The sequence below is a fragment of the Frieseomelitta varia genome, unplaced genomic scaffold (genome assembly GCF_011392965.1).
Source record: "Frieseomelitta varia isolate USP_RPSP 00005682 unplaced genomic scaffold, Fvar_1.2 scaffold_38, whole genome shotgun sequence".
NCBI lineage: Eukaryota > Metazoa > Arthropoda > Insecta > Hymenoptera > Apidae > Frieseomelitta > Frieseomelitta varia.
In genome coordinates, this window is record NW_025110123.1 from 203,735 (window position 1) to 215,122 (window position 11,388).

Here is an 11,388-nt window from a genome sequence, read left to right on the forward strand (position 1 = left end):
TTTTTTTAATGTAAAAATTTATACATTTCTTTTCCCTTTTTTTTCTTTTTTTGGCTTTGCTTTAATACACAGACTAGAGACCAGAGCCAACGCGCGATAGATTCTTATCTGGTTTTGTTGTATTTTTCGTGACGCTTGTCTTTCAGTCGACCAGAAAGCAATCCTTCTGTAGGGAAAAATCTGAGAGAGATTGTTCTGTTGAAGAAAGCTTAGGGACAGAAATTTCTCCGAACTCTGGTTTTTTAGTTAATAACTCAAGGGCGGTTTTTAATTTTACAGGTGTTCGTAATAATTTTAGGTTAGATTGGCAAAATTTTTGATATTTTAACGTCAATGTTGTAATATTACAATGTTTTTCGCATTTTATTATAATATCATATTATATTATAATATGCAATAATATTATATTATAATACAATGTGATATATGTTATAATATAATATTATTTATTTATTATTACTATTAATATGATATTATTCATATTATTATTATTATATATATAATATAATATTATTCGTATTTTATTATAATATTATATTATAATATAATGTGATATATGTAATAATATAATATTATTATTTATTTATTATTACTATTAATATAATATTATAATATAATGTGATATATGTAATATTATATTATAATAAAATACGAATAATATTATATATACAATAATAATATGAATAATATTATATTATATATATAATATTATAATATTATTACATTATAACATATTATAATATTATAATATTATAATATTATTAATATTATTATAACATTATATATCACGTACATATGATATGATTGAATTTACTGTATATTTCACTATAATAACAATATCACGAATAAAACGCTCAAATTTTTCGAACACTTGCCGCAGCCATTAAAAGTCACTCTCACTATATTACATAGCTATATAATCGAGCCCTCGATTTATTAAAGCAAAAACACGGACTGCGGCAAATAAAAATTCGCCAACCGCAGCCCGAGATTAATAATCCCCCAACCCCGCGTCGAATATTTTCATTTCACCCCGAGACGTTGCATCAATATTAACCGCCAACTTTTCTCAAACTTATTTACATTAATTACCAAAGTTTCCCTCAAAGAGAAAGAGAGAGAGAGAGAGAGAGAGACAGAGAGACAGAGAGAGAAGCAGAACAGCTTGCAGGAATTTCCTTTTTAATTACACCACCAGAATTGGCGAACAACTCCCCTCCTCCGTGAGAACGAGAACGCGTCGGCGTTTCGCCCCCTTTTATAAATCTTAACCCGCGGCGCGATAATTAGTTTCGCGCAATGAAAACAACTTCTGTCGCTGTCGTTCCGCTGCGCCGCGAACGATTCTCTGACGGCGAGGGGGCAGAGAAAGTAGAAACTTTATCTACCTTATCGGGGGAGGGCTTCTTTTGTTCGTGCCGAGGGAATTATTCCGCTCGGGGGGAGCACGATGTCGACGCGGAGGGCGCGAAGGTGATTCATTACAGGCGGAAAACTTTCTGCAACGCCGACACTTTGTGCCCGATTTCGCACGGTTCGCCTAAGCTCTCCTCTGTTGTTTCGACCGAACGGTCGGCGAATCGTCGTTGCTTGCTTTCTGGATCGTTTCTGGAGGCAAGCGTCGCGGATTTCACGCGGATGCTTCGATAGGTTCTATCTCATATCAGCTGCAAAATAACTGAACTCTGTGGTCTAAAACTGGATCGTCTAAGAAGTCCGACTTGCCGAGCATCGAACGCAATTTCCTTTTCTTTTATTATCAGGACTTAGTCGGAGTCTCTGTTTGACAGAGAATTATTTGCAGAGTGTTACTTGAATCATTGGAGGATGTTATTACACTAGGACTGGAGTTTAGGAAATTTAGTGAATTCGAAGGTTTGCAGGTTCGTTTGAACCTGTTGCGCCACGAGATTTTTTTGCTCCAAAATTGTAATCATTTCCTCAGTTTATTTAAAAAAGTATATTGAAGTAAAACAAAATAGACAAAACAAATAATGAATTTGTTACTTCTCAATAATCTCTATCCAGTGATCATATCATACCGACGAGTTCAGAAAGAAAGCGACGAATTGCTGCTATACGATTCGGTCACTCGTTACGGTCCGCAATCAGCTGCCAGCGCAAGTGGTTAAAAACGATAGGTATTCGAAGGCGAGGAGTTTACACAAGTTTGTGACTTACTCCGAGAAATTTGTAGAAATTCGTAGAAAACTGAGGAATCTGTAATTGTGCTTGAAAGGAAGAAGGAGCATAATAAATTTAGAAACTTGTAATTCACTTGCAAAGACTGACGATTTGTCAGAAATCTCAGTGACAAGAAATTTTATAAATTATCTCGCAAATGCTAAATTTAAGTAAAAAACTGAGGAATTCAGTAACTCGATATAATCCAGGAATTCATAACTTGCTCTGCATTTAAGGATTAAAGAGTCTGAAGAACTTTGAGAATTTAAGAGTTTAAAAAAGACTTTAAAAATTCAGCGATTCACTCTTCAAAAGCTCCAAATTAATTTTCACTGAACAATTTTGCCTCGACGCACGTTCGATAAACGATCAAGCCGATACGAAACGCTCGCGGTGCAATTGAAACGAAAAGCAACTCGTCCAACGATACTAATTTATCAATTTCATCCCTGTAAGTGCCACCAGAGTTCTAGCTATTTCGCAAAAGATAATTGAAATGCTAGCTGCGTACAAAACGATGACTCTCTATGTAGCTTTCTAAATTTCTAAATTCATCTCGTTTTCATTTCTAAAATGACAATGACAGAGACAGAGAGAAAGAGAAAGAGAGAGAGAGAGAGAAAGGTAAACAGAGAAAGTGAAACGTAAGTGTAGAACTGTAACAGCAGCACCGAGCATATTTATTTATACTGTAACTTGGTCTCTCGATTTTTTTTTTCTTTTTTTTTTTTGCATCGTATAGATCGAGATCTGAAAGTGTCGTTATCGAGTTGGTATCTCTACAGATACCAGGGACGTTGATAAAAAGGGGGAGAAAAAAGAGGGATGTGCGGTCACACGGTTGAAAAGAAAGAGAAAAGAGAGAGAGAGAGAGAAATAATCGGTGGATGATAGTCATTCGTGTCGTAGAGATTGAAACGTTCAAGGGCGGTGAAGTGGGCCTCGAGAGTTAATCTTTGGTTTCCGGCGTCGAACGATTGGCCGAAAAAAAGACAGTTTCTTCTTAAATATCAGCGAGTATTAGAATATTTTAAAGGTTAGAAAATTTTGAGAATTTAAAACATTTTTTGTAGATCTTTGATCCGTTTGTGCGGTTTTAATTTTTCTTAAATGAATTTTTTGCACGTATATGTGTAAATTTAAAGTAGTTTAATTCTTGCGTTTGTAGTTGCGAAACAGAAAAAGAAACAAACGGAGATATTCGATATTTTGAAATACGCAATATCTCTAACGATTGGTCTCTGCATCTATAAAATATTCCTACGTCGGAAATAAATAGAACAGTATTGTAACATTTTTAAAATTAATTCCTTCATCGTGTATTCGCGAATATACAGGGAATTAAACGGGAATGGGAGAATATTTTTTACGTATTTTTCCATTCGTAGAATATTTTCACCAGTATACAAAATAACATATTCAAACATTATGTGAACGTAAGTACAGAAAAGAAATGAATGAAAATATTCGTTTTAATTCCTGCGTGTATGAAACATCTAAATAAACTAATAATATCTAAAATAAAAAAAATAGAATCTAAATTAAAGTAAATAAAATAATAAAATACTAAAACACATTCACGAAAATTTTGAATTTCGTACTCCCAATCGTTGCAAGCTTTCCACCATAAACTAACCTTGCAGGCCCGTCATTTCACCGTGGATAAATATAGATAAATATAAATACAGGGAAACACCGGGAGAAAATCGGGCAATTATGTACGTCGGATGGTAAAATAATCGAAACAAGGTGCTGTGTCAGAGGGTGCAGTTCGGTGACGAAGATACGTGAAAATCCATCGTTCTTCTCGAGGGATTCAATCAAAACAGCACACGTTCACAAACATATATATATATATATATATATATATATGAAACAAATCGAAAAGGGGGAAACAAGAAAACAGTAAAAAAAAAAATAGTAAAAAAACAATCAAGAGAGCCTGATGGATTAATATATATATAACAAATCCCCGGGAGAGGTTCCTGTTGCTCGAACCAGAGCAACGAGCATAGCAATCCTTACGATTTATCTAGCAAAACCAGATAGAAAAATGAAGATGATAATAATACAAGAGGATGCAGAGGATACATAGACAGACAGACATACAGACAGAGAGAGAGACAGAGAAACAGACAAGTTGTCGCTCGTTCTCGAACGTAAACGAGCTCGAAACTCTCGGCTTGGAAACCATTTTATTTCGCCGAGATATCGTTGTCGAGCTCCAGAGGGTTTCTTCGAGGGAAACAAAGGGGACCGTGGGGAATTCGGTTTCCATTTCGCTCGTCATTTTCCATTTCGTTTCTCGGGCTGAGCGACGCGCGTCTCTCGTTTCGAAGATTTCTTGAAGGATTCCCGGGAGAGAGAGAGAAAAAGAGAGAGAGAGAACGTCAATTTCTTCGAATTTTCGTCGCTGACGAGTTAAAATTTTAAAATCGGGGTTTTGATACACAAAGTCGTGGCATTTATTATTTTTTACTATGTGTATATATATACATTTTTTATATAAATATTATATATAATATTATAATATACTATAATATTATATATTATATACATATTTATTTTTTACTATGTGTATATATATATACATATTTTTATATAAATATTATATATAATATTATAATATACTATAATATTATATATTATATATAAATTTATTTTTACTATGTGTATATATATATATATTTTTATATAAATATTATATAATATTATAATATACCATAATATTATATATTATATATAAATTTATTTTTTATTATTTGTATATATATTTTTTTTATATATAAATATTATATAATATTATACTATACTATAATATTATATGTCATATATAAATTTATTTTTTACTATATGTATATATATATATTTTTTTATATATAAATATTATATAATATTATATATTATATATAAATTTATTTTTTACTATGTGTATATATATATTTATATATATATAATATATATAAATTTATTTTTTACTACGTGTGTGTGTGTGTGTATATATACATAATAGAAAATAAATTTTCTTTTCTTGAGAAATGTTGACACTCTCGCTTTCCTCCGCGGAATCATCGTTTCTTCATTTCTTCGTCTGAAGGCTCCACGGGGGAAAGAATGTCAATTTTGAGGCAATTTTCACCATCGAATCGAAATTTAGTGTTTTACTTTGAGATGTAAAGTTAAGATAAATTTTCGTTTCCTTAGAAACGTTAAAACTCTTAGAAAACGACACTCTCTCTTCTCACCGTGAACTCTTCGCTTCTTTTTTTTCTAGGCTCCACGGAGGAAGAAAAGGGAAGAATGTCAATTCTGGGGAATTTTTTATCTCTATTGCGACTGCAAATTTTCTGAGAAAATGTAAATTTGTAACACACACACACACACAAATATATATATATATATATAAAATACACGTCGTAAAGGTACGTTTCTGTGTTTAAACTTGCCGTTCCCCTTTTCCTCTCGCGGACCCTTCGTTTTTCAATCGAATTCGACAGTATCTGTACAAGACAAGTATTAAAGATACGGGTATTTTGGAGCTAAGGGGATACTTCTCTACCGCGTGTTCCTTTTTCTTTAATACAGGAATTTCGAGTACACTCTGTACACTTTGTACTCTGATACTCTTCGGTATTCTGAATTCGACTACACTCGACTCGGTGTCCGAGAAAGCGTGGGTGTCGATGCACAGGCATGCACACAAGGGGAATAAGACAGGCGGATCGGTTTCATGCTGGAGGCGTGAGGGAACGCGTAGCTTAAAAGCGGGGGCCGTGAAGTTGTTCCTTGCGATCGGTTCCTTGCATTGTTTTATTCATGTTTCCAACGAGTGCTGGATATATATTACACGTTGACGTCGTCTCGCGGAACAGGAACAATATTTTTAGTACTCTTATTATAGAAACATTATTATTGATGTCACGTTGAATATGTTATGTGCATATTTTCATCTGTTGTAAGTAGTACCGCGTTTCTTGAGTAATTATAATTTTGAGTTGTTGTGTTGAAAGCGAGGTGGAAGGGCTTGTAAGGAAAATAAAATTTTTCACTTTTTTAGTTTGGTACGATCGATCAAGAGACGAAAATGTTCAAGAGATTTTTAATAAAAGAGAGAGAGAGAGAGAGAGAGAAAAAGAAGGAACGTCTCTTTGGTAAATTTAGGTAGCTAAAGAAAGAAACGTTAGAAATATTCAATATTGTCAGGGTGAACCATTGAAAATTGAATTAATCTATTATAAATTACTCTGTTATAATAGTTTCTATATACATATATATATGTATTCTAAATTTAATAACGTAGTTATCTCTATATTTAAAATATCCTGAATATTATACGTAATAATTATTACGTATAATATTTAAAACGTTCTAAATATTATTCGTAATAATTATTAAATATTATACGTAATAATTATTACATATTATTACGTATAATATGTAAAATATTCTAAATATTATTTGTAATACTTTATTAAACGTAATACTCTATTAACGTAAATTTTAAAACTTAACACAAGTTAAGTTGTCAATTTAATGCAGTTTAATCTTACTCGCGATTACTTACAACTATTCGTTTCTTTCGAACAAAAATCTCTCTGGCAAACCAATGTATTCCGATCCCAATAAGAACAATAAAACACATTTCAATTGATCGACCGACCGACAAAGTACGATTTCGAGCCGAGGACATACATTCTGATCAGTTCCGAGAAAGAGGAAAACGAAATACAACAGAAACATTCATTTTCAACAAAAGTGAACTCCTCTTCGACGACAGAGGGTTTCACAACAGAGTCAAGAATGCCCGTTCGAGTAAAACGAGAGGAATCCAACGGCAGGAACGATTTCTCGCCTGTCGGTGTCGTAAAAAGCGTACGCAAGCCATGCGAAGAAAACATTTGCCAGGAGAAAACGTGAAGCGAATAGGGTTGGCAAAGAGAAGACAAGGCAGGCAAGTGAGTGGTCGGTGACAGGGGTGTTCATAAATCCATAACACCGTGGTGAATCGATCAAAATCGTGTGTATGTACATTGTTTCTTGATTGATCTCTGACTCGACAAGTGATTATCGCAATTCGAGAGAGTCACGCGTGTATATGTATACGTGAAGAATCCTGAGGTTGGGCTGTGTGTGAAACAGAGGGCAATTATTCAAATTCAATTTCATCAGAGTGTGACCAGACCGGCGATCTCGATGCACAGACAGAAGTGAGAATTAGATAGAAACGAAAAGAGAGAGGATGAGAACGAGAGTGAACGAATGGGAAATATTCGTTGTAGATAACAGATGGTTGGTGCGTACACAGCGAGATACACAATCAAGTGAATTTGTGCGTATAAATGGAAAATAAAAATGTCAATGCGTAGACAGTGGTGTCTTACCTGATGTTAGTGTGAACGATCGCTTTACGTTATTGTTATTTATTATTATTTGCCGGGGAGAAATTAGTTCCAGACGAATGGATAAACGATTTCAAAAGGTGGATATTCTCGGTGGATGTTGTTAATCTCTGTGAAGTGGCAACTTTGACTTTCCAAAATTCAATCGTATGTTTTCGACGTACCCTCTGTTAGGGGTTAAAAATTTTATACGTAAAATACACATGAAGATATCATAATTAATTTGTATTATATAAGAATTTTATATATATTATACATGTAAGAATTAATAAAAAAAAAGAATATTAAATTAAGAATTAATAAATAAAGAATATGTATTCTTAATTTAATAAAATTATATAAGAATTATATATATATATATAATACATGTAAGAATTAATAAATAAAGATCCTTGCGATGTTTGTTAGCTGTTTGTCGGAAAATTTAATCAGAAAATCGTGCGTACCGGTGATTTTCATATTTTGTTTAAACTCGAAATATGTTTCAACTTTGGAGTAGCACAAGTGGTAAGGTTAAAAATGTGCAATTCCATTGAAAAAGAAAAAATCAAAGTTGACCTTTGCAAATAATTTACACGTGTATCCACCAAAAAAAGAAAAAATTCGAGTCTCCTTGCAAATAATAATAATAGTAACAATAACAACAACAACAATAACAACAACAATGAAAATCGAATTCAATAATCAATATCAGATAAAACATCCTGTTCGTTTCCTTTCCGAGGGAAATGAGAAGAAAAATTAAATGAGAAAGAAAACGAAGAAAATGAAGTCGATCAACGTTACCATGACAAGTAGATACGATTGTTTTCACTGATCAGATTTCTTTTTCGGTTTCCCGGTTGAGACTTACGTTCGTGTTAAACCACCGTGACGAGATCGTTGTGTTGGGCGAGATCGTTGCGTTCACTACGATGGCGACGATCTCTCGTGTGCTTGCCGCTCTCTAAAGTGGACGATGCTTCGCTAACGTGGCACAAAACTAATCTAACTTTCTAGATGGCTAATCGCTACTGATTCGCACTCGCTAAGTGAAGAACGTCGTGGTGATTTGGTGAAAGTGAATATATAGCTTTCTAGAGAGAAAAAGAGAGAGAGAGAAAGAGAGAGAGAGAGAGAGAGAGAGAGAGAGAGAGAGAGAGGGAAAGAGAGAGAGAAAAAGACTGTGACAATTTGTGTGGACTCGAACTGCAATTGCTGCATCTCTCGAAATTTCAAAAAAATTTGAAATTTTCCTGTATTTTGCATTATGAGTTTACAAGAAATTTTTCTAACTTTAGAAATCTTTTTCCTCGTGAATACTGTTTCTATTTTAAGAGAGAGAAAAATTTCTTTTCGGGGGAAAAAAAGGTGTTCCTGAAATTATACTTATTAATTAAATGTTAATAAAACTTAAAAGTAAGCTTTATTAATTAAACGTTAATAAAACTTAAAAGTTTTATTCCTAACTACTTATCCCTACTTAAAAGTTTTGATTAGAAGATTTATCAAGTGCACACGTGCCAAGTTGAAGTTTCTTGCATCTTCAAAATTCCATTTCTTTGAAAGCGAATTGAAATTCTATTTCACACCTTTCACTTATTTTTCTCGTCAATCTCCAATGGCCAAATTCAATTATTCTCGACAACTTCTCGAGTACGAATTTTTTTTGCAGAACAAAATCATAAACGAGGAAAAGATTTTTTTTTTAAATATTTTCAGTAAATTTCAAGAACACCTTGCGTTTAAGAGTGAAACGGAGCATAGTTCCAGTTCGATCAGCCACGAAGAGAAGCCTCTACAAAACAAATTATCGATAACACACTTTCCCTTGATCCTAAAGAAGAAGAAAAAAAAAAACTGAGTGGTGTTCTGACTAAAGAAAAAAAAGAAGAAAGATAAACGTAGGTGAAACGAACGCTGGACGAACGAAAGAAAGAAACAAAAAGCGTCTAATGAAATTATTCATCACCTTAACGAAATTTTTACCTCTCCGATTTCTAATTTTCTCTGGTCGATCGTTCTCGAATTCGTTCGAATCCTACGTTCTACGTAATCGCGACTTTTACAGTCAGTCGCGAAAGATTTGCATCACAAATGTTTAATAAAAAAAAAAAAAAAAGAAAATTCAAACATTTTGTAAACACTATTTATCTATAAATATTTATTTATTATATTTTTTAATATATAATGTTACTGTATTTTTAATATACATACTATTTAGTTTATTATATTTATTTATTATAAATATATAATATTTATTTATAAATTTCTACCAAGTGCAGTTCAGTACGGAAAAATAAAATTATTAAAATTTTTCGAACTTCTGCGACTGACTGTAAATATTAACCCCTTAAGAACCCACAATAACTTAAGAACTTTCACAATACTACGTTGTACAATTTTTATTTTTAATCCTCGAATCGTCGCGAGTTCCACGTCTGCGATTTGAAAAAACAAAAGAAAAATTATGCATTTGGAAACGAAAGTTCTTTCGCGGAGAACACAGTATTCGGCTCGTCGAATAATAACGCTGATCGACAGAGTAAAATTTTCGCAAAATTCGCTGGATTCTTATGGGGTTGATCCGTGAAATGACCCGGAAAATCCAATGATCCCGATCGAATCACGTCGAACACGTTTCGAGCTTCCAACGTTATCTTCCAACGCCCATCTTTCGCGACGCCACGCTAATTGCACACTGGTGGTATAAATATAATAGCGCGAGCCATCGTGGAACAAGGAAACGAGAAGTAATAGTGGTGGTCGCCAGTCCAGATTTTTAATAAGCTTCGCGAGATCTCCATCTTCGGTGTTCGAGCGAAAAGAGAGAGAAAAAATGAAAGAAGAAGAAGAAGAAGAAGAAAGAAACGTAAAGCACATCCGAATAGAGAAGAAACGGAAAAATGCGCACGAAGGAAGATCAATTGAGAATAAAGCTTCGAAGTTCAGTCGAAGATCGCCAGAATATTGTGAGAAGAATGGAAGAAAGAGATCGCAGATGATGGTGGTCGCGCGATTTCAGAGAATCTTTCGGAGATTCTTTGGATGTACCCGAACCTCTGTTCGATCGCGAGTAGCAGAGTGTGGATTGTTCGTGCGAATGATCGTGAAAGCAATTTGACATTGATACTTTCTTTTTGCACTTGACAAATATTTCTGGTATTCTTCGGTCGAATAGTCTTGCTTCGAATTTTTTTCTAGTTTTCAATGCATAAACGATCCGCAGTCTAACGATCATCGTTGGAATTTTGCCTTGAGAATTGATCGATCCTCAAAGACAATCAAAAGCTTGGACTCGAAACATCTGTATTCGAAAAATTCTTCGATCGGTCATTTGTCAGAGGGACGCTGAAATTGTACAAAGAAGTGTAACATGGACGCAACTAGAAAGAAAAACAAGTCCAAATTTTTGATCGTTGCGCAACGCAAGTACAAATCACTCGATGAATTTTTCATCATCAACGCGTCTGCTGTCCGAGAGGAATGTCTTGAAAATCATTATTCACTCGAAGAAACGACAAGTGACAAATAATCAGCGATAAAGTAGCAAATAAACGATAAATATCTCACAACGTAACGTTATCGACTTAACACGATTGGCTTAACTTGCTTATACTCTGATTTTACAAACGCTATAGATTTCGACTGAAATTTAAATTAGTCCTTGAAATTTAAATTACAAATGAAATTAATTCGCGATATTACAAATATTACAATTATTAAGAATTTTTGGAAATCGAGTCACGTCGCGTCACCGACTTTTTAGTAAAATTATCTTTATCGAGGAATTTTTATGTAATAAAAATGTTATAAAAATGACGAC

At 33.5% G+C, this 11,388-nt stretch overlaps 1 protein-coding gene across 1 annotated transcript in view; it reads right to left on the reverse strand.

Moving 5' to 3' along the window:
- Positions 1 to 11,388, reverse strand: part of LOC122531184 (calcium/calmodulin-dependent protein kinase type II alpha chain-like) — a 51,843-nt gene that overhangs the window by 29,404 nt on the left and 11,051 nt on the right. The gene's annotated exons all lie outside the window — the stretch shown is intronic.